The 25,732-nt window shown below is 39.7% G+C and overlaps 1 protein-coding gene across 8 annotated transcripts in view; it reads left to right on the top strand.

The window, feature by feature from the left end:
- Window positions 1-25,732, top strand: part of NCKAP5 (NCK associated protein 5) — a 380,845-nt gene that overhangs the window by 47,123 nt on the left and 307,990 nt on the right. The window lies entirely within an intron of this gene.

Here is a 25,732-nt window from a genome sequence, read left to right as displayed (position 1 = left end):
TAAGTTCATGGGAGATTGTATTCTAGATTTATTTTTAGTTAATATTTTCAAAGGATGACTGAGACAAACAAGGAGTTTTTAGAGCTGTATTATGATAACCTGACCAGAAAATGCTCATAGATGTGGAAGAGTTGTGTATGAGGATAAAAGTGCCTGTGTCAGGTGTGTAGCCTGACAATCTGCAAATACTGAAACAGGCAAAGCTGAGAGATCCAAGGAAGCCTGTGCCATCTCTGACACTCATACAGGTAGTGACTGGGAGCCCAAAGCCCTTCTGCCTGCAATGCCACACCTGTGCTAACCCCATCACCCAAATTTTACACATTATTACAACTACATCGTTTCCTTCATCTTTTGCTAAATTGTGCTTTGGGCTTTTTTTCCCCCAAAGTGTAAAGCCCACTGACATGCTAATAGCAGTGAGCATGGACTCAGCAGGTTTCAGTCTATCCACTGATGCTCTTCAATCACCTGCTGTGTTCTTTACTGGGGTCAGCAGAGCAGTCCCACCCTCCCAGGTTTCCACCCTTTAAGGACTCTGGTCTCCTCCCTCAGGCCTTAGCTACAAGGCACATCTCAGGTAATGTCAGCTGGCCAGTGAAGAAATGTGCAGAGAATGTTTAAAAAGGAGTCTGTTCTTTCCTTGGCACCATCTCTTATGCTGATGAATTACATCCCTTTGTTTTGAAAAATATAATTAATTGGAGAGAAATAAAAGTAGTGAAGAACAGTGAATTATCTCCCAGACCCCAAGCTGCTCAGCACCCTAAGGAGGAGCTCTTTAAGCAGCCCCTGTTCAGGCCATGCAGCTCAGGGCTCTGATACTGAGATGTGATTGTTTTCAGGTTGTTCAACCTGCAACAAAAGCTGCTCTCTCAGCTTGCACACACTCAGCAGATTGGGTTGTGCTCCCAACTTTGAAATTCTTTCTAGCTTGTGGGCAGAGAAGGAAGGTTTGGTATGAACTCACAACCTTATGTAATACACCTGGAGACAGACAACATCTGAAAGGTTTTGTGGGCTCAGAAGTGTTTAGTCCCAGGGCCTTAACCTCTGTTATTAGTTCTAGGCAATACACAGCCCCAAAACAGACTCCAGCCTAAATCCTGAAGCTGAAATGTACTGCTGTGATCTAAACAATCGACCACAGACTGTCAATATTTATCTAGAGAAAAGAATATTGGTAGAAACTGGGTACTAAAAGCTAAGGGAAATGCTTGCAGTTGTGAATTTTGCATGAAGACATTGCTTAATATGGTAAATCAGTACTATTTTCCTCTAAATGTTCTCACTGATGTAATGGACTAGATTTAACTTTAGTAAATGTGTTAAGAAACAAACTTTCATGTCTCTGAGGTGACTGCAATGTGCTGTGTAGATGGAAACAAGGAACCAGGTATTTCTGGCTTCCAGTCCCACCTAGCAGAAACTTGGATTTGATTTATAGCCAAGGTAGGGCACTCTGTCTAATTCTTCCCCTTCCTTATGAGTAAGGGGAGAGTAGGGAGAATTTGCCAAGACATAGGAAATACCGTGTGACACTACCCAGTGCTTTATGTTATAATCAGTGCTATGTGCATGTTGAAGCAACTATAAGGATCTAATTGGAGGAGAAACAAACTGTGGCTGTATGGACTGGTGGTACTCCCTGCTCTTCAGCAAGTAGCGTGGGAGATTGCACACAGCTGAAATCAGTCTTCAAGCACGGGCTTGAGATCAGTGAATTAGTGCCAACATGTGGCAGAAGTTCTGTGGCTGATCAACCCATATTGGTGTGAAAGTGTTGAAGGAAATGTGTTGAGGGAAAGGAGTATTCCAATACTTCCAAATTTTATAAACCCATTATGGTTTCATTGTGCAGTTATAAAATGTATCTGCTACTACAGGTGGCATTTACAGGTTGTGTCACCTGTTGAGTTTCAGTGCACACATCCATTTGCTGTATTTGGTGTTACAGGTCTGTATCTGTGAAACTTTTCATTGACTTGAATATGTGTAACTAGATCTGAGAGTGCCATCCATACATTTAATTAGAAACTTTTGAGTACTTTGTTGTCTACTCCCAACTGTTATTTAATAACAAATTGGAAGAGACATTCTGAGATTCCGCCTTCAGCAGCCTGGTAGTAAATCACATGGGTGCTTTGTGACTCCATGAAATTGAGCCTGGAAAAGCAAAGCCCTTTTTATTTTCCTTTTATCCCCAAATTCCTATTATAGCATACCTCCTTTTAATTGTTGCCTTCACATATGTTTATCTTCTTTACCCTTGTATCATCAAATTCTGTTTGAGCATTGTACTTTAGTCCAGTCCCCTGCTTGTCTAAGTTCTTGGGTCTCTCTTGTCCTCTCTCTTCCCAAAGGTTTTATGTTTAACCTCTCAGGCATTCAGGATTGGATACTCTGCTTGGGAAATCTGGCACTGATTCTCTCAAATCCAACTTCTCCTTGTTTGGTGGAGACTTTAAGCATTATCATATCTCAGAAAGAATTCTATTTTCTGGGTGTTTAAAGAAAATATGTTTGTACTTTTGCACTCTGGACCATGAGATACAAATAGGCGTTTCTGATAACATTCCTTACCCTGCCTGGCTCTGCTGCTTTTCCCATCTGCATCAGATTGTAATCTTCTGGAATGTTTTTTTCCATGATTTAATCTACAAGTATTGCACAGTGGTGTTAAAAAAGCCAGAAAAGTTCCTCTTCCTTCCTCGTCTCTTAGACTCTAATATAGAACTATGAAGGTATTTGATGGAAGAGTGAGAAAAGAGATGTTTCTGAGGGAAAGACATGACTTCCATCTCCTTAGAAAATACATCTGGGCCTTCAAAATATGACCATACATTTCATCAATGTATTGGATTCAAGCCTTTATTTAAATCCTTAAATCCTTTAAGTTCTCCTTAAAGAGAACAGCTTTACAAAGTGTAAGAGTGTGAATATTTCATGGGTTTGATTTTTTTTTTTAAATATTGGTAAAATGAAGACATGAGAAGATTTATTAGTTAATATTTACAATTCATTATTTGGTGTGTGAGGGAGGTAGCTTAGGCAATGATATTAAAAAGACTCATGAAAGGGTTGATTGTATTTCAGGTTTTCCCTACAGAACTTCTTAAACAAAAAGAAAAATGGAAAACCCCCAAACCATAAATAGAACCAAAGCCAAGCTTTTAAGTAATTTGTGTGGGATGAGGGGAGCGTTAACATATCACTGCCACCAGGGCCATGTTGGCTACTCTATTCACTCGGGTGTTCTTTGAAAATAATAAAAGGTCTATCCTTTGCCTGATCCAAACTGTCCAGTTGCCTCCCAGGCCCTTTTGATCAGGAAAAAGTCAATGTTTCAAGCTGTGCTCTTTATTTATGTGGCTAATTCCCAGCCTGACTACACACGTGGTTCACCCTTACAGCTGTGGTGGCATTTAGCTGGGGAGATTTGAGAACAGAATATCTTTTTGAAGCAGCCAGCATTTATCAAAGCAGCAGTTTTTGTTTTATTTAAAATGAGGCTTTTGCTTCTGAAAGCATGTTGTGGTAAAGTGCTTCAGTGGAGGCTGGTGAACTGTGCCCTGCTGCTTTCATTCTGGTCACACACTCCTGTGGGGCTCTGTAGGATGGGCTTTAATGGCACCACTTTGTTGTAATAAGGGTAGAGTGTAATGTAATGAATTGCTCTGGGGCGTGGGAGGAATACCTTCAGCTGCCTGCAGCTGGACTGGTGGCATGGGCAAAAACACTGAGTTCACTTGGACACTGCTGAGAAGTGTGCATGTGTTCTCCGGGGCTGGGAGCCAAGAATTCAGGGGTTAAGTCTGACATCTGTCACCTCTAATCAATTCCTAACTCGGTTTAATAAATTTCCAATTCAGTTTTCTCATTACCAAAACTCTGATTCAGTTTTCTTGTCAATAAACTGGTGTTATAGTAATTTCTGACCTCATAAGTATTCCAGGAATAGTCTGTTATTAGCGTGAGACTGTGCTTGCTTTGATATCTTCAGATGAAAGGTGTCACAGAGAACATGACGTTGTAGCAGAGCTGTGAAAAATGCTGCAGCAGCAAGGCAGGAGGGGATCCCTTCATGTCTGGAAATTAAATTCTGGGAATAGCCCTGACCATTTAATTTTGCTAGTTGACTGTGACATTCACAGTGTGTCTGACATCCCTGTGCAACATAACATATTTCAGCATTTCGAAATGAAAGGTGGCATTAAAAATATTGCCTTGTCAGATGCTGGTTAATGCTCTAACTTTTGTAGCCTGAATATTTTTTTCCACCTAAAAGCTGCTGCCAAGTGCTGTATTTTCAGTCCTCTCAAAACTTGGATTTAGATTTATGTGCTAATTTATAATTCAGAATTTTGTTCAGCTGGGTACAGCATCATAGAAAAGCCCATGCCAAGGGTTTATACAGTGCTGCAAAAGTACAGTTCAGCATTGGAAAATGCACACAGAATGTGAGCCTCAAAGAGGTTTTGGTGTTTTTCAGAGGCAAGAATAAAGCATCCCTAATATCCATTGCAACCAGGGGGAGAGTAAGTCAAGGAGAACAGTTTAATAAAAGTGACAAATGGGGAATTTTGAAGTAGAAGACGGAATACAGGGAAGAACAGCAGTGAAGCACAGGTTGTGTTGCTAACTGCAGAGGGGAAGGTTTGCACATTCATGAGGAAAAACATAAGATATGGAATTGACATAAGGGCTCAGTAAACAGAATTCTAAGAAAAGTTTATACATGGCATCACAGAATGGTTTGGATTGGAAGGATTCATAGAGATCATCTTGTTCTAACCCGTCTGCATCTGCCTCATGGTTAGTATCACACAGTTCTGCAAATCTGTCAGTTAGGACATCTATTCCACAGACTGGGCAGATGAAGTGCTGTCAACTGTGTGCATAATAGACAGTCCTGGAATCTGACTGAAACTTTGTAGAAAAAGAAAATCCCAGTGGGGTCTGAGTGTGTAAAAGCTATCTAAACAGAAGGACAAATTCTGTTGTGAACACCCAGGGCCTTTAACACCTGGACTTTGAGAAAAGAGAGCTATCTATAAAAGTAGTGCCAAGAGCACAGACTACTCTGCATTTGCATTTTTAATAAAGTGCAAATTGACACAAGAGCTCTGGTGTGTTAGAATAGGAGCTGTCTGAATGGGTCAGTTTACAGCAGAAACTGCTGAGGGGTGAGGAGAAAAGAACTACCACTGATATGGGACAACAGTGTTTAGGCTTGATCTTAGCATACCAGTAATACTTATAATGTGGATTTAAGGACATCAGTTGCCAACACAGTAGTATATCTAAGGTGCTAGGAGTAGAATCTAATCAGCTTGGATGAAGATATAAGTCACTGGTTACGCTAAGAGATGATGGCACTTCCATGTAGCAGTGGTGATGGCTGGTTTGGATTGCATTTGCAGAAGAGGGATTTGAAAATGAAGAAGTGTGTAAAGCACACTTGGTTACTCTAAGTCTCATTTATATACTCTGGAACAGCCTGGTAAAACTTTCATCATCATTAAGAAACACAAAAGAACTCAGTGAACCTAGGGAATTGTGTTAGAAGTGCTGGGTTTAACATGAAGAAATGGTTCTGTTAGGTACCAGTGCCACAGAAAGAACTGAAATTTGTGCTTGTGGTGATACAGATGGTGACCTATTGCTTTGATTAAAGCTTACACCAATAGAAACCAGTGATCCTGTTCAGGAACTGGAGCTGTGGATAAACAGTGAGCAGTGGAGAGATGCTTGAAGAGAGACTAGAAATACAAAGCTCACAGCCCTGAAAACAAATAGTGCGTGGAACACGTTGTTCCTGAGCAACACGTCGAATAATATTCCTGCTGGAATATTCCTCAATGGTTTATTGATCAAAAGCACTGACTCCAACACAGGCAGAAGTGCTCACAGAGAGAGGGAATTGTTTACCATTTGTTGCTGCACATCAAAAGTTACATCAATAGGTGTATAGGGTGACATGTGACAGCTGAAACAGTACCCACGTCCCCAGAGATCATGCTTTGACAAACTGCTGGCTTTTGCTTTCTCATGTCTTTGGCACATAAACTTGAAGTGACAAACACAAGGCTTGAAGGTTAAAATAGAAGCTTTAAAAGAAATTTATGCAGCCGATCTACCCTTGTTCATTGTCACAGAACTGGACACAAAACTGAAGGAAAAGTAAGTACAGAGAGCAGAAAAGATGGTTTTACTTGGGCCTGAAAATTAGCTGGCAGATGGACTGTTGCTTTCTAAAAAAGCTGGAAAGTTGGCCTTTGTTGCTGCAGAATCTCAGTAACTTCACTATCAGACTTTTAACATTAAAATACTAAATTCTCAACAACTCCTTATGAGCTTTTAGAGACACTGATTTAGCTGCAGAGGAGGAACTAAAAATGAAAATGAAGGAAAAAGCAAGAGATAAATGCCTGAATTTTGAGAGTTATTCAGGAAAGTAAGTTCAACATGGCACAATAGAAAATTTGGGTGTTGCAAAAAGAAAGGGTGTTAAGTGTTCAGGCTGACAAATTCCAGAAACTGAACTTTGTGAATTTTCTGGTGATGTATGCTTGCAGATGTCAGGGCTTGGAAGAAAAAAGTCGTGGTTTTATCTTGGTGTCGAGAACACAACTGTGCTGATTTGACTTTCTTTTTTTGGGACCTGTTAAGGAGAAATCTTTCTGTGGAACTGTTTGATGGTAGATTGTTAATTTGGATGGAACCCTGTGTCTTGATTTGGAGGAGTTTGATGACTTGCAGTGTGCAGTGCCAGGCTCTGCTCCCCAGGGCTTTAGGGCAGAGCTGGCAGGTGCCTGCCCTCTGGTCCAGAGCCAGCTCAGCACCTCCTGCCTGCTCCTGCCTCTGTCCCTGAAGGACCAGGCTGCAGGCAGGGCACAGCAGCTCCAGTGGCGTGTTCAGCTCCTGGCTGCCATCTCAGGCTGCTGTCTCCCTTTGCCCTGCCCCACCAATTACAGAGTGGAGCTGTGACAGATGTCAGTCCAGCCCCAGAAGAGGGGAGGTCACGAAAAGCTTTGGATTTAAGGGGAATGTGCCACACGATTATGTGCCTTGTGTGACATGGGGGCTGAGTATCATCAGCCTAGCCAGGGATAAGCAGCTACCAAGGGAAATGGATATTCTGGGACCCTTATCTAGCTCTGGTAAGCTACCAAATGCAGCAGTGTAATTGGACACTTTCCCTGCCCAGATGTTAAGAGCAGAAGGCTGCCTGTAACAAGAGATCTGAAGAGATTGGGGTTAACTAAATAGGGATTTTATTGACAAACCTTTTAAAATGCTTCATGCCTTCAGCAATTAAACACAACACATATCCTGAGAAGCACAAGTCTCCTCTGTGTCTCCCAGTTGCCTGATTCAAGTGGAATACAATCCTAGGGAGATGAGAAAGGAAAAATTATGCCCTGTGTTGTTTTATAGTGTTGACATAAATCCCTACCCTGCAAGACCAAGAATGAATTGTGAATCTGCCTCCTGCTAGGTCTGTCATGGCATCTGCTCAAATGTCCTATTTTGAATATTGTTGCATCCACAGAAGAATCTAAATTTCTCTTCCCGGGCTTGTGTGCATGCCAATATACAAAGGGAATAAAATAAATCTTTGCAAGAAGATACATAGGCATTTCCAGATAGTTTTGTTTTACAGATAGGTATAGGCAACTTTTACTCATTTTTGCTAATTTTGTCCACTTACAGTGAATGGAAGATAACCTCAAATCAAAATAACTGCTCTGAATTTTTTGCAAACCAGTATTTCCAACCTGTGTTAAAAATTTTGAGATTTTTATATTTTAGTTCCAGCTGGAAAATTCTGCTTTTGTTCACATAAAATATAAATACATTTTATATACTTTTCTTTCATTCTTGTATATATACACACATACATATAGTTTTGGTCCCCTTGCTCTTTAATTCTACAGCTATAATAGATGATGCACACTAAAACTGATGATGTGCAATATTTTGCTTCACAAGTTTACAATTTTGATCTTTAGCTAAAGTGTGTCTCGGTGAAAATTTCAGTTAAATCACTATGTGATTTGCCTTTGTGGAATAAGTGTTTCCTCGTTAAAAACCAAGCTGCCAAAGTACTGGCTAAATCTTCCACATGGAAAATGTTCTGCTTCATGCTGTCAAGAGAGCCATGCAAAACTCTGCAGTGTAAATATGTCTTTTGCTCAGGACCCCTGGAGGCAGGGATATTTGAGGGTAGGTACCCTGATTCCAGGCATTTTTCTGTTTTAGGGAGTCTGTGGGTGCTTGTGGAGCTCTGATTGCTGGGAATGGCTCTGCTGGCAGTTCCTGCTTTGCTCCTGCACCTCTGAGCCTGCCTGTGTGCTTTGGCTTTCAGGGCCTTGTGTGACCCAGATAGGAAATGAGCTGGGATCATTGCAAGGCATTTAAAATAATTGGGTATCAACAGCTGGCTTTATGGGAAGCTAACAGTGTAAATCCAGAGAGTTTTTATGATTTCAATGGGTGTTTTTCCTAGTGTATAAAGGGAATCCAAGTTATTTTGGCTGGGAAACAGTTTCCCAACTTATTTCTGTAATGATACCTTAGAGTTTTTCATTATAGTGAAAATCTCTAGTAGGTCTGAAGGGAAAAATTAGCTCCACTGTTTCCAGACACCCAATATGTTTTCTCTGTGCTTGAATTTATGAGTTTTGGCAAAGATAACTCGCAATATGATCAGGTTTCAGGGTAGTGGTTTCTTGCACTGAATCCCAAACAAAAGTGTAACTGTTCAGAAGGCTCCAATGTGTCTTTGATGTAAAAAATAGGGTACATTGCTCTCCAAAATCCTGCCAGCCTGTTTTTGTCTTAGTGTATTATTTACTACGCAGTATATTGAAAGTGTTTTTTGAAGTACAGTTTAATTCTCAACTTCTTTCAAAGATTTTACAGCATAAATTGCAGTCCCTGTCAAAAAGAGCAAGATGTGGCTATTGATGACAATTATTTTGTTTCTATTGCTTTGTAAGTAGACTCAACTATATCTGTTCATTAAAGACCTTTCCTGGAAGACAAGTGCTTGAATCAAATGACTGAAAGGTGTAATGCAGAATTCCTCTCAGGCTGGGACATTAAACTGGATCAGAATAGTTATTTCCATCTTGGGAAATTTGTTTCAATACTTTGACATTTTGGTTTCAATTAAATTCAATTTTACTTTTTTTAAAACTTATAAATCTTAAAAATATCTCCTCTTAAAAGAAATTTATATTCTTCACATCCTTGTCGCATCTTTTATGGCCATAAATGCATCATGCTTGAGCATGCAAACAAAAAGCTTCTGATTCATAGGAAGAAGGGCTGTGTGAGTGGGTGGGTGTGCATTAGAGTAATGTAAATTATCCCCAGAAATGAAAAATTTTCTGTTATCCTAAAGGAAACCTGTTATTTTTTAAGAATTACATTGTCATTGCCCTTCAAAAACACTGATTTTTCTTGTGGAAACTGCAGTCTCCTCTGGAGTAGTCTGTAGAAAATTCCTGAATAGCTTTACTAAAGCCATAAAAGATTCTGTTTTTACCTTTACCAGTCTATCTATTGCCTTACTCCACTAAGAAGAAATTTCAGTGGAAATGATTAGAGAGATATCTGAGACAGGAAAGTACACACTCCACATATGTTAAGGTGATAGAATCTGACATTGCAAGTACTTGTATCTTATTCATGTCTCTGAAATGCCTGGAACTCAATGGATTTGTTCTGATGTACATTTATATGAGACAAAAATCAAGCTAATGTCCTCCGTTTATTCTGTAGGTATTTTCATTCAAACATTTTTTAGTTATCAACTAGCATGTCCTGCCTGTTTCTCCTGCTGTCACTGAGAGTTGGACAGGAGATTTCTGTCATGTTGTGTCTTTGTAGATTGGATCATCTTGTGATACTGATCCATGCTGATTGTCACTGGCAAAGCAGCAGGTTCCTCCTAACCCTCTTCCCTGTGTGGTTCTGTTTGATGGGATTCTTAGATACTTTCCAACCACCTTGTAATCTCAGTTTCATCTGTGACTTCAAGCTTTCCTTTGAGCACCACATCAACTACATTGTCAAGGCTTTCTTTTTTTTTCCTCATCTGTGTAGGAATCCAGGAAAAGCTCAGGTTTTGCTGTCTCAGCAGGGCACAGAGGGTCTGATTTATGTCTGGATAACAGCACAGGTTGAATTATTGCAGTAGCTGGTTCACAGCCTCCCAGATTGGCTGCTACAGTGTTCTTAAGTTTGTACAAAATTCACTCCATGTGCTAAAGGCCATTCAGTTAAATGTGTCTGAAATTGGCACACCACACCTGTACAAGGCAGTGAATTATGTTGGAATCTGGCATTGTTTAAACCTAAAAGGTTTTAACTATGCTTCCCTCCCCACTTGCCCATATCCTGGACTATCCCAGTGTCTGTGTGACATCTGAATGGATTTAATGAATGTAACACCTCACTGCAGAGGTTGTCTCACAATCCTCTCTCATTGTCCTTGTCAGATTTGGACACTGCAGGTGTCATGTTGCTGCTTCCCTCTGGTGCAGAAACTCTGATTCCCTTCAGAGTCAGTCCTGAGTGACCTGGGAATTTCCTTTGACAGATGTTAAGAATTTCAAAGGAATTAATTGTGGTGGGGTTTTTTTGTTGTTGTTGTTTTTGTTTTTTTTTTTTTTTAATTAACCAGTTTTATGATTATATTAGTTTAGTTCTGCTGTTGTTAATTGTCTAATGACAGATGTATTACTTTGGGCATTCCACTTTGGGTATTTTGTTTACAGGAATGTTGGAAATCTTGAAACACAGTTTCCTTTAAGTTGGACACGGAAAACTTTCAAACATCTTGAGTCACCAGTTCCTTTGAAGATCTTAACCAGTGTGCCTTCACCTGTCCAGAAATCCACATTTACAAAGATGTGTTTGACAGGGGGTTGATAGCTGCAGAAATCCAGCCTTACCTATCAAACAGAAGTTAAGATTTGTAATTATGAAGAGATTAAAGGATTCTTTATCTGCCAAAACTTTGCTAATGCTGATTTGATAATTAAAACTACTCTTCTATCTAAAAAGAATAGTTTCCATGGCACAAAATTTACAGCATCTACTCTTTAAGTATGGAATTAACATTCTGAAATGAACAATTATATTAGGTAATTCATTTAAGTATTAAGATTAATTAAAAACAAGATCCTTTAGGTATTTTAGAGATGTGAGATGTTTTTTAAAAAATACTTTAATGGAGGAATAGTATCAACCTTTTAAAATGTAAAAACCTCAGGTTTACAGTAGGTACATTTAAATATTTGTCACACTGTTTTTTGTAGCTACAAGTTTCTTTTTCAGCAGAGATTCGTCTTCCAAATGGTAAAGACATACTCTGTGTTCTTCCTTATGCATGGAGAGAGCACCAGTGCTTTCTTGAAAAATGCACTGTTCAGAATAGCTGTTAGATCCTGTTGGGATGGGACAAGACTGGAAAGATGCTCATTGTCTGTCTGAGTCTCTACTACCTGCAGAGGCTGGACAGGGCAGAAGGTCAATTCCAGCCCTCCTGGAGATCACAGTGGTTTAAGGGCAGAAGGAATGAGGGCATAATGTGTACCATGTGGGCTCATCTCATATACGTATATATATATATATATGTGTGTGTGTGTGTATATATATATATATACACTCACACACATACATAGTACCAGACCTCTCTGAGGAGGGTGCTGTGCCTGTCTTCTCTGCCTATTGCTGACTAGAAGTGTTGCTGATATTTGGGTCAAGGACAGTGTCACTCACTACTCCATCCTGCTGCTCAGGACCAATTTTAGGCCTGGAAAGGGAAGTCTAACACAGCCTGCAGCTTTCTTACCCACTGTGTCCTCAGCAGCACTCAAAGGTGTGGGCTTCTGTCAAAAAAGACTTTTATTCCTTTGAACCTGAATTTAAGATAATACCCTACACTAAAATAAAGCAATGCAGCAAGGGAAAAAAGTTTTAAAATTAAATTTTTAATGCATCTTTTTCAGATAATTAAAATATTTTTGTGATGCTTCTGTCTGTACCCTCCTGCTGTTGTCACCCTGTTGCACTGGCAGTGTAGTTATATAGAGCTGTGGCTCTGTGCAGATGTGCTGTCAGGTCAGCCCTCACACAGAAAGCTCAGTCCACATGGGCTCAGGAGAAGGGATGGACATGAGGGGCCCTATGAGCTGGTGTCTTGAACATTCTTCTTGCATTCAGTGGGGAGCATTTGAAAGTCCTACCTGTAAACCTCAACTTGCCTTGCAGAGATACATGTATTATTTGCAACCATAAGCGGTTCCAACCCTTTTATAAAGCTAACCTCCAATGCTTATTTCTGTGCCATTCTGCAGTCCTGAGGTGCTAAATAATCAGCTGAGGTTAGTGATGTCATCCCTGTGCTTTTAGCCAGGTGTGCTCACCAGGCTGGAAACCTGAGAGAAGCCAGTAAGACTCTCAAATGTGAAAGAGTTGCTATGAATTAAAACCATGTTGATCCAAATCCTTGGACCCAAACATTTCTTAGCATGTTTAACTTAGGGCCCATCTCAGCTAAGAGGCAATAACTGAGCCAATATATTGTCTGCCAGTGGAATACATGATTGTCACAGCTTGTTGAGGTGAATGCTGTGGATGAACTTTTAATAGTGGTCAATAATTTCCTGACATTAGCTAATGGTGGTAACTGTAATGGGATCTCTTGCTGCAGGGTATAACAGGGTCTCCTGTAAAGTCAGGAGAGAGTTTGTCCTTTCCTGGTGCTTTCACTGCTGCAGGGAGCTGACTCAGTATGCAGCTGGTTCAATGAGTGTCTTGTCATGTGTGCTCCTATAGGATTAAAGGATAAACAAATACTCCAGAGGTGGGGTTCAGTGTTTAAAATGCATGAAATAAAGCTAACATAATAAATGTTATGTTTCTTTTCTTTACACTGAGGTTAACACTCAGGGCGTATTTTAGGTAATGCCTTAAAACAGTTTCGGAGATAGGAATTTCCAGTTTCAACTCAGAGATGCATCTTATGCAAAAGTAGCAGAAAAAAATTTACAGTTTTGTTAAAAATAAATAAGGAGAAACTTTGTAACTCTTGTCTGTCTTGTTTTAACTGTGTGAATTTGGAATTTCAGGACTGGAGACTGGTAGGTATTTTTGTCATTGCCTGTAATGCTCGTTAAAATACAAAGCACACTACTTGGTCTTTGAACTTGTTCTTATTTGCATTCATGTACAAACATAAAATTTGATGAAAATGTCAATCCCTACAGGCAAGCTAGGGAACATGTAAGGATGGGTTTAGACATAAGCCTGGAGGCACACACAGATGTTTGAGGGATGGTGTGCTGGAGAGTTCCTTCATCTGCTGGCTCTGTGGAGGTTGGGATGGAGATCCATGAGGCAGCAAAGGCACAAGGGTTGGGGATGTGTTAGAAACCATGTTTATAATGCCTGAGGCTGGTCAGGTAGGAAGGTGGTGGGATCAGTAGCCCAGCTGAAGTGCCTCTACACTGATGCCCACAGGTAGCAAACAGGAGGAGATGGGAGCCACTGTTCAGCACCAGTGTGGCCAGCAGGGGTTATCCCCCTGTTCGTGGCATTGGTGGGGCTGCACTTCAAATCCTGTGTTCACTTTTGGGCCTCTGGCTAAAACAAACATACTGAGGTCTTGAAGTGTGTCCAGGGAAGGGCAATGGAGCAGGTGAAGGGTCTAAAGCACAAGTCCCCAAAATGGAGCACTGGAACAGGCTGCCTAGGGAAGTGGTGGAGTCACCTTTCATCCCTGGAGGTATTTAAAGGACAAGCAGAAGTTGTACCTGGGGACATGGTGGACTTGGCAGTGCTGGGTGGACAACTGGCCTTGGTGATCTTAGAAGTGTTTTACAACCTAAAGGATTCTCTGACATAATAGATATGTATAAAATCCCTTTTAGGGCGACCTAGGGGCATCAGAAGCAACTGTGAGATCACATGCAACCTAAACTAGTCACTGTATATTTGGAGAGCAGGTTAAGTGTTAAGGGAGTTTGAGACATGCAGAAGGAGAGAAGGGCCATGAAGTTCAATGCTAACCAGCACACGCCCTCTCTTGCTAATCTACATATTATAGAAGAATTTTTCTGTCATCCTCCTTTTCAAAATTAAGCTTTCAATTGAAGCTTCAACTTAAAGGAGAGACAAAGCCTGATTTCACCCCCATATGCTTTCAGAGTAAATCAAACATCATTTTAAGAAAGTCAGTGAACTAAGCTCTTATGTGATATAAATTGGCACTGATGATAATCAAGTATTTCAGTTTATATGAGTAGGAATCAGCTGTAATTAATAGCTGGACAGTCAAGTAGGTGGGATTAAAATCAGGTCAACAGATGAGAAACCTGAAATATTTCCTTTTGCTAAAGCTGTTTAAGGACAGCTTTGAGGCATTTCCATGAAGGGCAAGATGGTGAGGTTTCTATAGATTGATGCTGGTCTGAGTGAAGGCAAGAGCCTGTGAAATTTCTCTGTTTTGAGTGGAAATCTCATCAGCATACTCTTTTTGCTGCTTTTCATGGATCTCCATCAGAGGAAGAAGTGTCAATAGCTTAAGCACTTCTGCCTTTTCAGTGTTTTGAGCAGATTGCTTGGTTTGTATAGCAACTTCAGAAGTCAAGTGCTCAGTGTAAGTATTCTTCCATCCATCCTAGGGATTCAGTCTGGGTTCAAAATCTCATAACTTGTAGGTGTTATAAGTCCTCTCCTGTATCAGTCAACTGAGAACATGAATATTTTCATGCCTCTGCTACACTCTTCTTGTGACAACTTATGGTATCTTATCTAAACATCTAAACATCCTCTGATGTATGTGTCAAGAGGATGAATATCACACAAGATACAAAATGTGTTACATTAAATTTCCTTTTCCTTGAGGGAAAACTTATAGAGTGAAAATTACTAATTACCCATTTTCAATTCCCTTAACAACCATAAACATTTAACTAAAACTGAGGAGATTCCCTGTAGTCTATTGAGGGAAAGTATTTCTTAAACTAGTGGTGCTAGCTGAAATCTGCTCCCTGATGTTTGTCTGCATTGGAAGGACATGCACCTTGTTGGATGGTGCTGTTCTTCTTGACCAAAAGCTTGGCCTGACAAAGCCATGCTCATGTGCAGTTTGCCAGTAAAGCCTTCAGCTCCTGAAGGGTAAAAAAGGGAGATCTGCAGTGCTCTCACTTCCCTCAGACATCTACCCTGCAGCCTGTCCTGAGAGCCTGAGAGTTCACAGGATGGAGCTGGGAGCTAAACAGATGTGATGCTTTCATAAAACATCACATGTCCTGCATTGATGGGGGAAGCCTGTTCCAAGGCTCAGAGGAATAATACTCTGTCTTTTTACTTTGTGAAGTTCATTTCAACAAGGCTGAAAAGTAAAGGAGTAATGTTACAATGCAATGGTTAACTGGGACAAGTTGTCTTGAATTGAAGAAGTCAAGACACTGGTGTTGCTAGGTTTCTCAGCTGGTGTTAAATTTTCCCAGTGTGCACACAGGATGTGTCAGAGCCATGTGGCAAGGAAGGCAATTATTTGTGCAGTGGAGATAAGCCATGAGCTGGTGCTTGTTGTGTATACTTAGGGAATAGCAAGGTAATATAACGTGCTGCATTTCCAAGGTAATATAACATGTGCTGCATTTCCATCTGCAGTGCTCCTCAGACCTGCTAATTTCTGTGTGCTTGGTCTGAAGATTTCCTGAAGAACCAGACTGATTTACAGGCAATCTGGATTTTACACATTGCATTGGAGAGGGAGTTTGCACAGATTGAAAGAACAAAGCACAAGGCAGTGCTGGATCCACTGAGCACAAACCTGCCTCAGTAAATAACACTGCTTAAGCTTATTTAGCACCATACACTGCAAAATGCACTAAACAAAAAGGAAATTGCTGCTCTAAAGAGCTCCCAGACATAAGAGCTTGAATCCATATGATACAGTGAACAATCTATGCCAGATAACCCTTCTAGCTGAAATGTTCAGAAGTTCTTAATTGGAAGGAGCAAGGGGATCTAAGTGGGAGTTATGTGTATATTATTAGCAAGAGAACAAATGTCTCCAGCTTTAACTAATGTTGACTACAATAAATTAAAATAAAAAGGAACAAACTGACACTTGATTTGAATGCTGAGATGAGTGTTAATTTGAATTTTCTTGATGTACCTGGCTTGTTTCATAGCCTCAGGATTACTTAATTGGACTCTTTGTGCTTTTTTATTTTAAGAAATGTGAGGTTATTAAAAATTACAGAACAAAATAATTTTTAAAAATCCCAAACAAAAAACTCCAAATCCCTTTCAAGTCAGATACTGCCAGAATTTGATATTCTGTGACTCTGAATTGGGTTTGACTCACCCTACCAAACATCCCTAGCTCAGCCTCAGCTTTTTTCCTATTCAGGCATTGCTTTCAGCTCTTCTTTCATTTATGTTGCTGCTGATGAGTGCCCTGTGATACCTCTGAGGTGAAGATCTTTTCTGACAGTGACTTGCTGCCCTGGAAGATCAGCTTTTCAAATCTGCAGAGTGGATGGGGGAGAAAATTTGCTCAACTGAAACTTAAATGCTGGTGGTTGCCTAAGGAATGCATATGGTGTTCTCATTTACTGATGCTCAGCTTCGGTGGAGGGAGAGTTATGGAAGGATCCAAGGCAGGGAAAATATATTTAAATTTGAGCCCAAAGCCTTGACTCTACAGTGGTCAGGGTAGCATTGTATTATTGTGCTTTGTTGAGATATCTCAAAAGCCTGTGTGGCAGTGCTGCTTAGGCACCCATTGAAATCTGTTTTAAGGAATGCCAGAGAAATGATAAGATGAATTATACTCAGTGAAAGTACAAGGATAGAGTTTGCTTTTTCATATTCCAGTCAGGTAAGAAACCTAATTTTCTTGTGGGAAATAGAATTAACTTCTCTAAGACCTCTTGAAATCTCTTGTTCATTTGAAATTTGTATTGTCTCTTCTCTGATTTAGTGCTCTCTCATGCTGAAGTTCCTCTCCTACTGTGGGGAGGAAAATACAGTATTTAGGGAGAGACTTTAGATTGACTCTTAACTCTTTATGTTTGGGTAATTTGCAGGTTGAAATGCTGCCATGTGTAGTATCCAGCATTTCTCATCTCAGGCTTTTTCCTCACTGGAGCTGCTCTTACCTTTTCACCAGAACACATATTGCAATCATGGGTCATTGTGGGTATAAATCTCGTGGCTGCTTTTTCCATAAGTAATCTGAGCAACTTGAATGTGAATAATGTCAAAAATGTGACCTTTTCCCCTAATCCTACCATTTTGAAAAAACATTTTGGGGGATGTTTTTTAATACAATACTTCTGTATCCTACAGCATCATCAAATTTGCAGTTCAATTCTTGCTTCCATAAGCTTTTAAAGCAATACCATTGACAGCTCAAGCAAGCAGAGTTATTCAGTTCTGTGCAGATACTGAGATTCACTGAAATTATGATGTCAGGAAGATTCAAGCCTTGCTTTAATCAAATGAAAATATTGACAGAAAACAAATAGAATCCAATATTTCTAGTGAACCCAACCATTTAATCTCATTCATCCAAGTGATCTTTCTTGGATGTGACAGTGTGAGTTGAGAACATTGTTTTATCAAATACCATTCCAGCTGTAGAAACCCATATCCTGCAATTGAAAACACCTTTAATGTTCTGGTTTCTTGCAGTTTTCTATGATGCCCACTGTAGGAAATATTTCTGAGGTAAACAAGCAATAAACCTGTCACTGAATGAATTCTGTTTGTTCAAAGAGACAATGACTGTCCTTGCTGCAAAAGCTGTACTTTCAGCTTCATGGAGATGGAGCTGCAGGAAGAGAAATTGTGCTCAAAATACGTTTCTGTGAGCACTTGTATTAAGCCTGAGTTTTTCACAAGTGTTTGTAACAAGTACAGCACTTCAGAATATTTTTTTGCTAATGACAGAATAAATAAGTAAATGAGCACAGATTGAAATTTGGAAGCTTTTCCCACGTAATGTATTTAATGTATTTATTTAACATATCAATGCACTACAGCTGAAACTATGGAATGCTTGATGGAGATTGGTATTTTGATTCAACATGCCTGTAATTAAACCAGAATTGATGAGCTTAAGCCATATTGTCAATAAGAGCCATGAGAGGCCAAAATTTTAAAAATTATGTCTAAATCCATCCAATAGAGACAATGACACTTGTCAGTAATTCCACTACAGTTTGAGAAGATATATTTCAAATTGTGCCTAATTTTTAAAAAGTTTACAAAATACAAATTATGCAGGAATTATTTGAAGGATGAGCTTCATTCTAAGGTGCACAGATGGGCTGGGGCTGGAGTTTTTTAACACTCCAACTATTGCAAGCTGAGGAAGCCACAGAGGTGCCAGGTTGGCATGGGCACCACTGAACAAAGCAGGCTTTGTGCTCCTTACCTGGCATGCTTGGTAAGAGCTTAGGTGTGTAACATTTTCATTTGATCCATCAGCATGTGCTTAACAGCTTCATGTGTGAAAGCAATCAGGAAAAGAAAACAAAGCATCCAGCAGCTGTGTGGGGCAGCAAACAAATGGCTAATAAACCATTGGTGCAAACCAGTTGCTGCCAAATGGGCACACACAGGGGGTATCAGCACAGCACAGGATGGAGGGAGGAAAGCCACCTTTGTCAGGCTGCAGCATTTCCACACTTATAAAGAGGGAGGTAACTGCAGTATTTTAAATATCATTAAAGTACAATTTTACGGAGGAGTGCAAGCCTGTGAGTTACACAGGAGACACATTTGATATGGTGGAATGTATCATTTGGTCAAATTAGGATGCCTGGGGCATGAGCAGTTATCATCACTCTGAAAAGAAGTGAAATTAGGTTTTCTCAGGAACCCCCTGAAAAATTTGGACTGTAAAAGGAGCAACCACCACTATCACAGGAGCAGCTCCCATACTGCAGGAGGATGGGGACACCATGAGCCATGGGGTTTGCAGGACTTTGGTGCCTGGGCAGAGAGCAGAGGTGAGAGCTGTGGGATTGTCTTGGCTTCTTGTGGATATCCTCACTGTAGCTTTGGGATACACTGGGTGTTTTGGGAATGGACTCCTCTGCTGGTCCTGCAGCCAGCAAATGTCCCCAGCCTGGCCACAGTAAAGGGACTCAGAAGAAGCCCCCAGGTGGGAATTAGGAGAGCTCTGCAAGGGAAGGCTCATAACTGGGGTAGCATCTGCTGCAATGGGCTACTGTTCATTTGCTTGAAACACAGAAAAACTGCAGCTTGTGGTGAACCTATATGATAACCTTTCTGTATAATTTGGTACTGACACTTCTATGTATCTTCCCGAAGGAAGGAGATAATGTATGTTTTAGGCTGTGATTGTAGGCTTTATTGTGATTTCTCTGCTGTAAATTTGATGCTATTGCTGTTTTCTTGGTTTTAATTCTACTCATTGGGCATTGTTGAATTCCTATGAAATTAAGGATAAAGTAACCTTAGAAGCAAAGTTTATGCATTGTTTTTCCAGATGCAAAAGCCATGCCAAACTTATTTTCAGACTATTTCTTCCATTTTCTCTCCCTTCCCTGCTGATGTTTCTAGGCAATATAGAACAGCAGAACAGCAGAAAGAAAAGGTAGTGTGAGTGCACCCCCATCAATGTTTTTATCTTTTGCTCTTTCACAGTTTAATTTTGTTGATGACAAATAGGCATTGTGGGTTACCCTGCTAAACAAACAGGTGTTGGGTCTGGCCTTAGAACTCTGCTAAACACTCTTCTTTATATGGTATATTCTATTAAATCTGGCAACAGCATTAAATTCAAATGCAAGTGTCAGACAGCCCTCTTGCATGTTCTGTTAGTACCACATTGCCAAACAATGTCAGGAATTAGAGTAATTCAGAATATAAAACTGAATTCGTAGGACAGCTGGCCTTTGTCTCTGCACAAGGCTAACCCAGATTTCACATTACCAAACTGAGATGCTTCAAGTCAGATTAGAGATTTCTAACATCTTTAGTCAGACCTTGCATCTCTATTAAAGATGCTTATTTGAATGTGGCCATCTGTGAATTGCTGACAGACTTTCTGAGCTCCCAGCATATGTTTGTGCAAACAAATATAAAATAGAGTGTAGAAAATTGTGCATTGGAAGGGTGATGGTGAAAGAGATTGCCTCATCTCTTGCTGAAGGCTCCAGGGCTGGGCTGGATTGTGGACTTAGGTTTAAGCACATCTGCTGTATAGCTGGTCATAGCTCAGGTCTTCAGGGCAATGGCTCTGGGCATGTAGATACAGCCTGGGAGAGTTGATAAATGAGGAAAAGGGCTTGTAAGCAAATTCTGCCCATTTTAAAATATGGACAGTATAGAGTTAATGTAGCTTTTACTCTCTGGAATGGAGCAGCAGTAGATATCCTCTTTTTAACCTTACAACTCGTCTCAAGAGCTACTTCAGCAGGCAGAATCAAGCATCCCTTATTAGTTTCCTCCCCTGACTGGATTACTGAATGAAATTCTGTGGCCTTCATCATTCAGGAGGTCAGACTTGAAGATAATGGTGGTCCTGCTGCCTATGAAATCTAGTACTTGTGCAGTTCTAGAGGGTTAAAGATCAGGAACTGGATTTTGGTGTCATGCCCTGGCATTATCTCTCCTCGTTATTCAGCTCTGTAATGCTGGGAAGCCACACTATTACTTGTGTGATTCCCAGAGGGGAAAGCTATTTGCAGTATTTTATTATTCTTTACAAGCTGACAACCAGAGAAAGCAAGATCTGGCATAATTTTTCAGAGATGATGGGCAAAATGGAAGTGAAAAAGCAAAACTGGTAATTAGTGGCTGCTTTCAGCAATAACTGTGTTTTTAATTTGGCTAATTCTGTGTCTCAATTTAATTTTCAGCCTGATGGTTGATACCTTTCCTGAAGTGCTTTGCAATGCCATGAGAGTGCTCTGGAGGACAGGGTGTCATTATGGTGTGTCAGTTCAGTTTTCTGGGTAGAAGTGACTACCAATAGTTTGACAAACTTTTATCCTCCCCAGTTGAAGAACTGTGTGCAGAATAGCTGGAGGCAGCACAGGAAAAGTAGCAAGGGAAGCAGCATGAAGGGAAGCAGGACAGTGCAGGGAAGAACCCAGGCAGAATTGTTTCACCATCTGGTGCAGCAGCCAATTGCCTTGAGCTGCTCTCCTTTCCATGACTTTTGGGATGCAGGGAAGAGCTGCTGTACTTTTAATAGAAATGTACCAGCTTTAAAATTACTTTGCCCTTTTGGCCAGAGGAATATGCTGTACTCAAAATACTAATTTAAAACCAAGAATTTCTAAAAAAAAAGTATGAATAGTATGAATGAGAGGGCCGTTTCAAAGAACAAAGATGCTTTTATATTTATTTTGGGTTAAGCTTGTTTGTAGAAAATCTATCTGTTCCTGTTCTCTCTGGACTAATACATCAGACTGTGACTTGTCTTGTCTGCTTGCATTAATAGCGTTGCTTTATGATAAATGTTATAACACAGCATGACTCAGATGAGTTTCCTCGTGCCTTCAATGCAGGACTGTCACAATGAAACCTTAAAGAATGTGCATCTTTTGATTCACCACTCCATCAGCACTGCACTGATCCTCCAGCCATTTTTAGAGCTATTTGTTTTATCTTTGTCATCTATTGCTTTGCTTTTGCTTTTAGAATCTCAGTGGAATTTTCAAATTGATCTATCAAAGGCCAAGGTGATCTAGTATGAATAAAAGAAAGGAAATAGAAAGAAAAGTGGGACATTTGAAACCTGTCAAATTGATTTATCATGTTCTCCACATTAGGACCAAAACTCAAGAAGGAAAGTTTGATTCTTAGCTATGGATTTTCCAGGACAGAGAAGTATTCCAAAGACCTGGGAAACTATTTCTGAGAATTGTCTCAGCTAGTGCAGAACACATGATAAGTCTAAGAACAATGTCTTTATAATTTCATTTTTGTATCCAGTCGAATAAGAGAATATAATTCTCTAACTCTCACATAAGATATAAAATACCAGAATAATTTGCTTGCTAAAATGTATCAGATTTTTATTTATAAAGGTCCCTGGCATTTCGTAGTTCAGCATAGGAAAATTCTGAAGTGCATGTTAGACATCTCTTGCCAAACTCTGCAGTATTTGCATCCACTGTGGGATATCTTGGATTGTGCCATTGACACATCATGGGGAAATTGTCTTTCCCTAGAAGTAGCAGAAATGGTGGAACATCTCCTGAAATGGGAAATTTTTTCAATGATGAACTATGAGCATGAGTGGGGTGAGCACAGAAAGAAAGCCAAGAGCTTGTTCTAGCTAGAATTTCCATATCCCAAAAATAGTAATAATTAACCCACCAGGATTTGTGAATCATATTCAAATGAAATTGCAATGTATGAATATTATGCCAAATTTCTATTAGCTATTTTGAAGTTATACATTTTTTATCATATAAAGTTTGCTAAAATTGTTCCTGATCTCCTGCCTGCCTGTGTAATTTTAACCAATGTTGACAGGAAGAACTGGTAGCAGTATTCTGAATTGAAATAAAAAGTCAGTACAGAAAAAAACCGAACTATTTTTGTAAAATAATTAATTTATTTTGTTGAATGGACTCCATTTGCAACACTAAGTCCTGTTAAACAAAGATAATGGTATATTAGATCTGCACAACATCCAGACACCTGAGGCAGACATTTCTTTATAAAATTCAGGGACTAGATTGTCCTCTCATATTCTGTCTCCTTCACTTTTTATATGTACAGACAGACATATAATTATAAATGACATGTCATTTTTTGAGGGCAGAATTTGGTTCTGAGTTAGGTACAGTGTGTTTGTGGAACTAACAGCCATAATATTTCTTTTGAAATTTTATAGTCTGTCTCCTGTTTCTATTTTGTTTGCCCTCTAGGTAAGCAAAACCATTTATGGTCAACTGATATCAAGTGAGACATGACTGTAGTGATTGTGTGAGTTAGGAAGACTGAAAGTTGAAGTCAATTTTTTTAGATTATCCTCTGCTCAGCAGTCAGTGCATGTATGTTGACAAAGGAAATCACACTGCAAAAGGAGAGCCATATATTTTGGTTAAAGGTCTTATATGCACACAAGGCATGGACAAAAGTGGCAAAAGACTTAATTTTACTGACAAAATTACTAGTTTTGCCACAAAAACCTTAACATTGTATTATTTGAAGAGATACTATTGCTCAAAAATCTTGTGTTTGACTGATAATGCTTCAATAATGAACATCAAATGAAAGTGTGTGTGAAGCCACTGTACAGATCTGTTTCTGTGTGTGTTGGAAATGTGATTCTCCACATACTGAGGAAAATACACATCAGTGTCATTTCTGGTGCCCTTCCTGTTAAATACAGTGTGTAGTAAAAGGTCTCAGAACTCACAGAATAGAAAATTCTCTTGTGCTTTACAATCTTTGTGCTCTTCCCACTTTTAGATGCAAGAATAGAAGAGGTACACGATAAGAGAAAGGGAAACCAAGGGAAATCTTGGTTTCTTTGGGACTGTGTGACTTCAGCTGTCATTGCTAGTTATAGTTGCCATCTGTGTCTGGATGTGCTATTTTTTGTATTTGTGCAGGCTAGAACAGCAAGTCAAGAGCTGCTGGGACTCAGAAAACCCATTTTGGTTAATTGTGTTTTCTCAAGTGGGATTCAGCTCACAAGTGGAGGAGATGCCAGGCACTCAGAGATACTGTTCTTTGCACCCTTCTCTCCCCCAGCTGTTTCCTTCAGACATCTGTGGAACTTATCCACAGAGCTGTGAGATAGAGAGGAGCAATCTAAGAATAACACATAAGATAATTAAAAGTTCTTACTGTGGCCCTTAAAGGGTGTGTGGTGTCCTGTGCTTATCTTGACCTGTCCAATTTATTTACCAGATCTTTAAAAACTAATTCAGCATTACTTAGATAATTTCCTATTTGTGCTGGAAATTTCTGCATTTGCATTGGATGCATTTCAAATTGCATACAGCAGAGTCTAATTGAGAGAGATAATTTTTGAATCAAACCAGTCTAATGTATTTTTTTTTCTTCTTTATGACTACCTGCCTCTCTGAAAGTCCTTTGGTATCCAATAATTTGTAATTTCTGTGAAGATACATCCATTGCCTGGGAACAGAAGGCACTGGTTTAGCAGAAGAACACAGGGTGCCAGCAGAGGCTGTGCAGCTGACAGCCTGATGCCAGGCCAATAGCCTGGGAGGTGAAATCTGGACTGGACACTTCAAGGCCAACAGAATTCTTGTTCCCGCTCGTGTGTGCTGTGCCCATGCTGTGGCAATGACTCTCTGCTGCTCTCTGTGCTGAGAAATCCTCTGAGGGATGCATGGGCTCAAGGCAGGAGTCATGATGTTGGCTTGTTCCTTGACTGATAAATTCAGTCCCACCAAAACACCACAGAATCCCTTGTATTGGGTTGAAGGCTTTCCACTGGGGTCTATCAGAGCTTTCCAGTTTCTCCTCTGTAGCTAAGTATGCCACACTGGGTATTGCCTCAAAGAAAGGGAAATGCGTTTTGCAAAGATACTCTATTTTAGGAGGATGCTGTCCTTGGGACCTCAGCTCCTTTGGCTTTAGGCTCTGTATTAATAAATACAGTACCAGCACAGCACACACCACATTCCCCTTCACCAGTCAAATGATCCAAAGCCATTCCTCTTTTAAACTGTTTGGTTTAGATCTTATTTTGTCCCTCTATCTATTGAAAGATTTTGCATTTCAGAACCAAACTGCGTCAGAGGATGCCACTCTTGGCTTTGGTTCTTTACTCAAGTTCATTTCCCTGTCTCTGCAAAAGGCAGCAGTGCTGTGGCCCCTTCTGTATCTGATACAAATTTTATCAATTTTGTTGTCTGGTACAAAATGGAAAGAAGTAACATGAAATACAGCAAACCTAGTTCTTTCTGTTTCACTTGGAAATTATTTTGGAAAAAACTCATTATTGCTGATAGGAGAGGAGTAATGGTTTGGTTGGAAAGATACTTTTGACTTTTAGTTAAAAAAAAATCTCAAATTAACACACATTTGTGAAACCCTTATTTTTTGTAATTTATTTTCTGCTCTGGATGCAGATCCTGAGCCCATTGTTCTATTACAACATCATCTTTGGGAGATGTCAAGCAGTCGAGAATATTTTAAATCTACATTGCATAACGTTTTTTATGAGAAGGTGAATGTTTTACAAACAAATTTTTATCTCTTAGGTTTTATTTCAATCAAACCTACAATTTCATAATTTTATAAAATGAATGCAAACTACCTGCTGGTTACTCTCCTTCCTGTGGGATTTGTTTCACACAGAATGTTATTTGTATTCAAATAGTAGCTTTTTATAAAGGATTAATCTTTTGAATTAATAAGCCTTGGACTGTGAGAACATTCATTTAAAGATACAATTCTGTAGAAACCTCCTACTTTAAAAGATAATTCTCACAAAGCTTCCCTGTAATAATGGGTGATATGCAGTTTTCATGGCATTATCCCAGATCTAGAAAATGCAATGCCAAATGCCCTGCTTTCATCACCTATTCTAAGATCACACAGACCAGGGAACAAAGCTCCCTTCCCACAAATTGCTCACTGGAATTTGTGGAAATACAATATTTAATAGTTTTTTTATACTTTTGCTGTTTAAAAATTTCTTCCTCTGGAGCAACAATTT

Source organism: Catharus ustulatus, chromosome 7, assembly GCF_009819885.2.
Source record: "Catharus ustulatus isolate bCatUst1 chromosome 7, bCatUst1.pri.v2, whole genome shotgun sequence".
Lineage (NCBI taxonomy): Eukaryota > Metazoa > Chordata > Aves > Passeriformes > Turdidae > Catharus > Catharus ustulatus.
The sequence above is the reverse complement of the archived record's forward strand: the minus strand, read 5'-3'. Positions and strand labels throughout refer to the sequence as shown.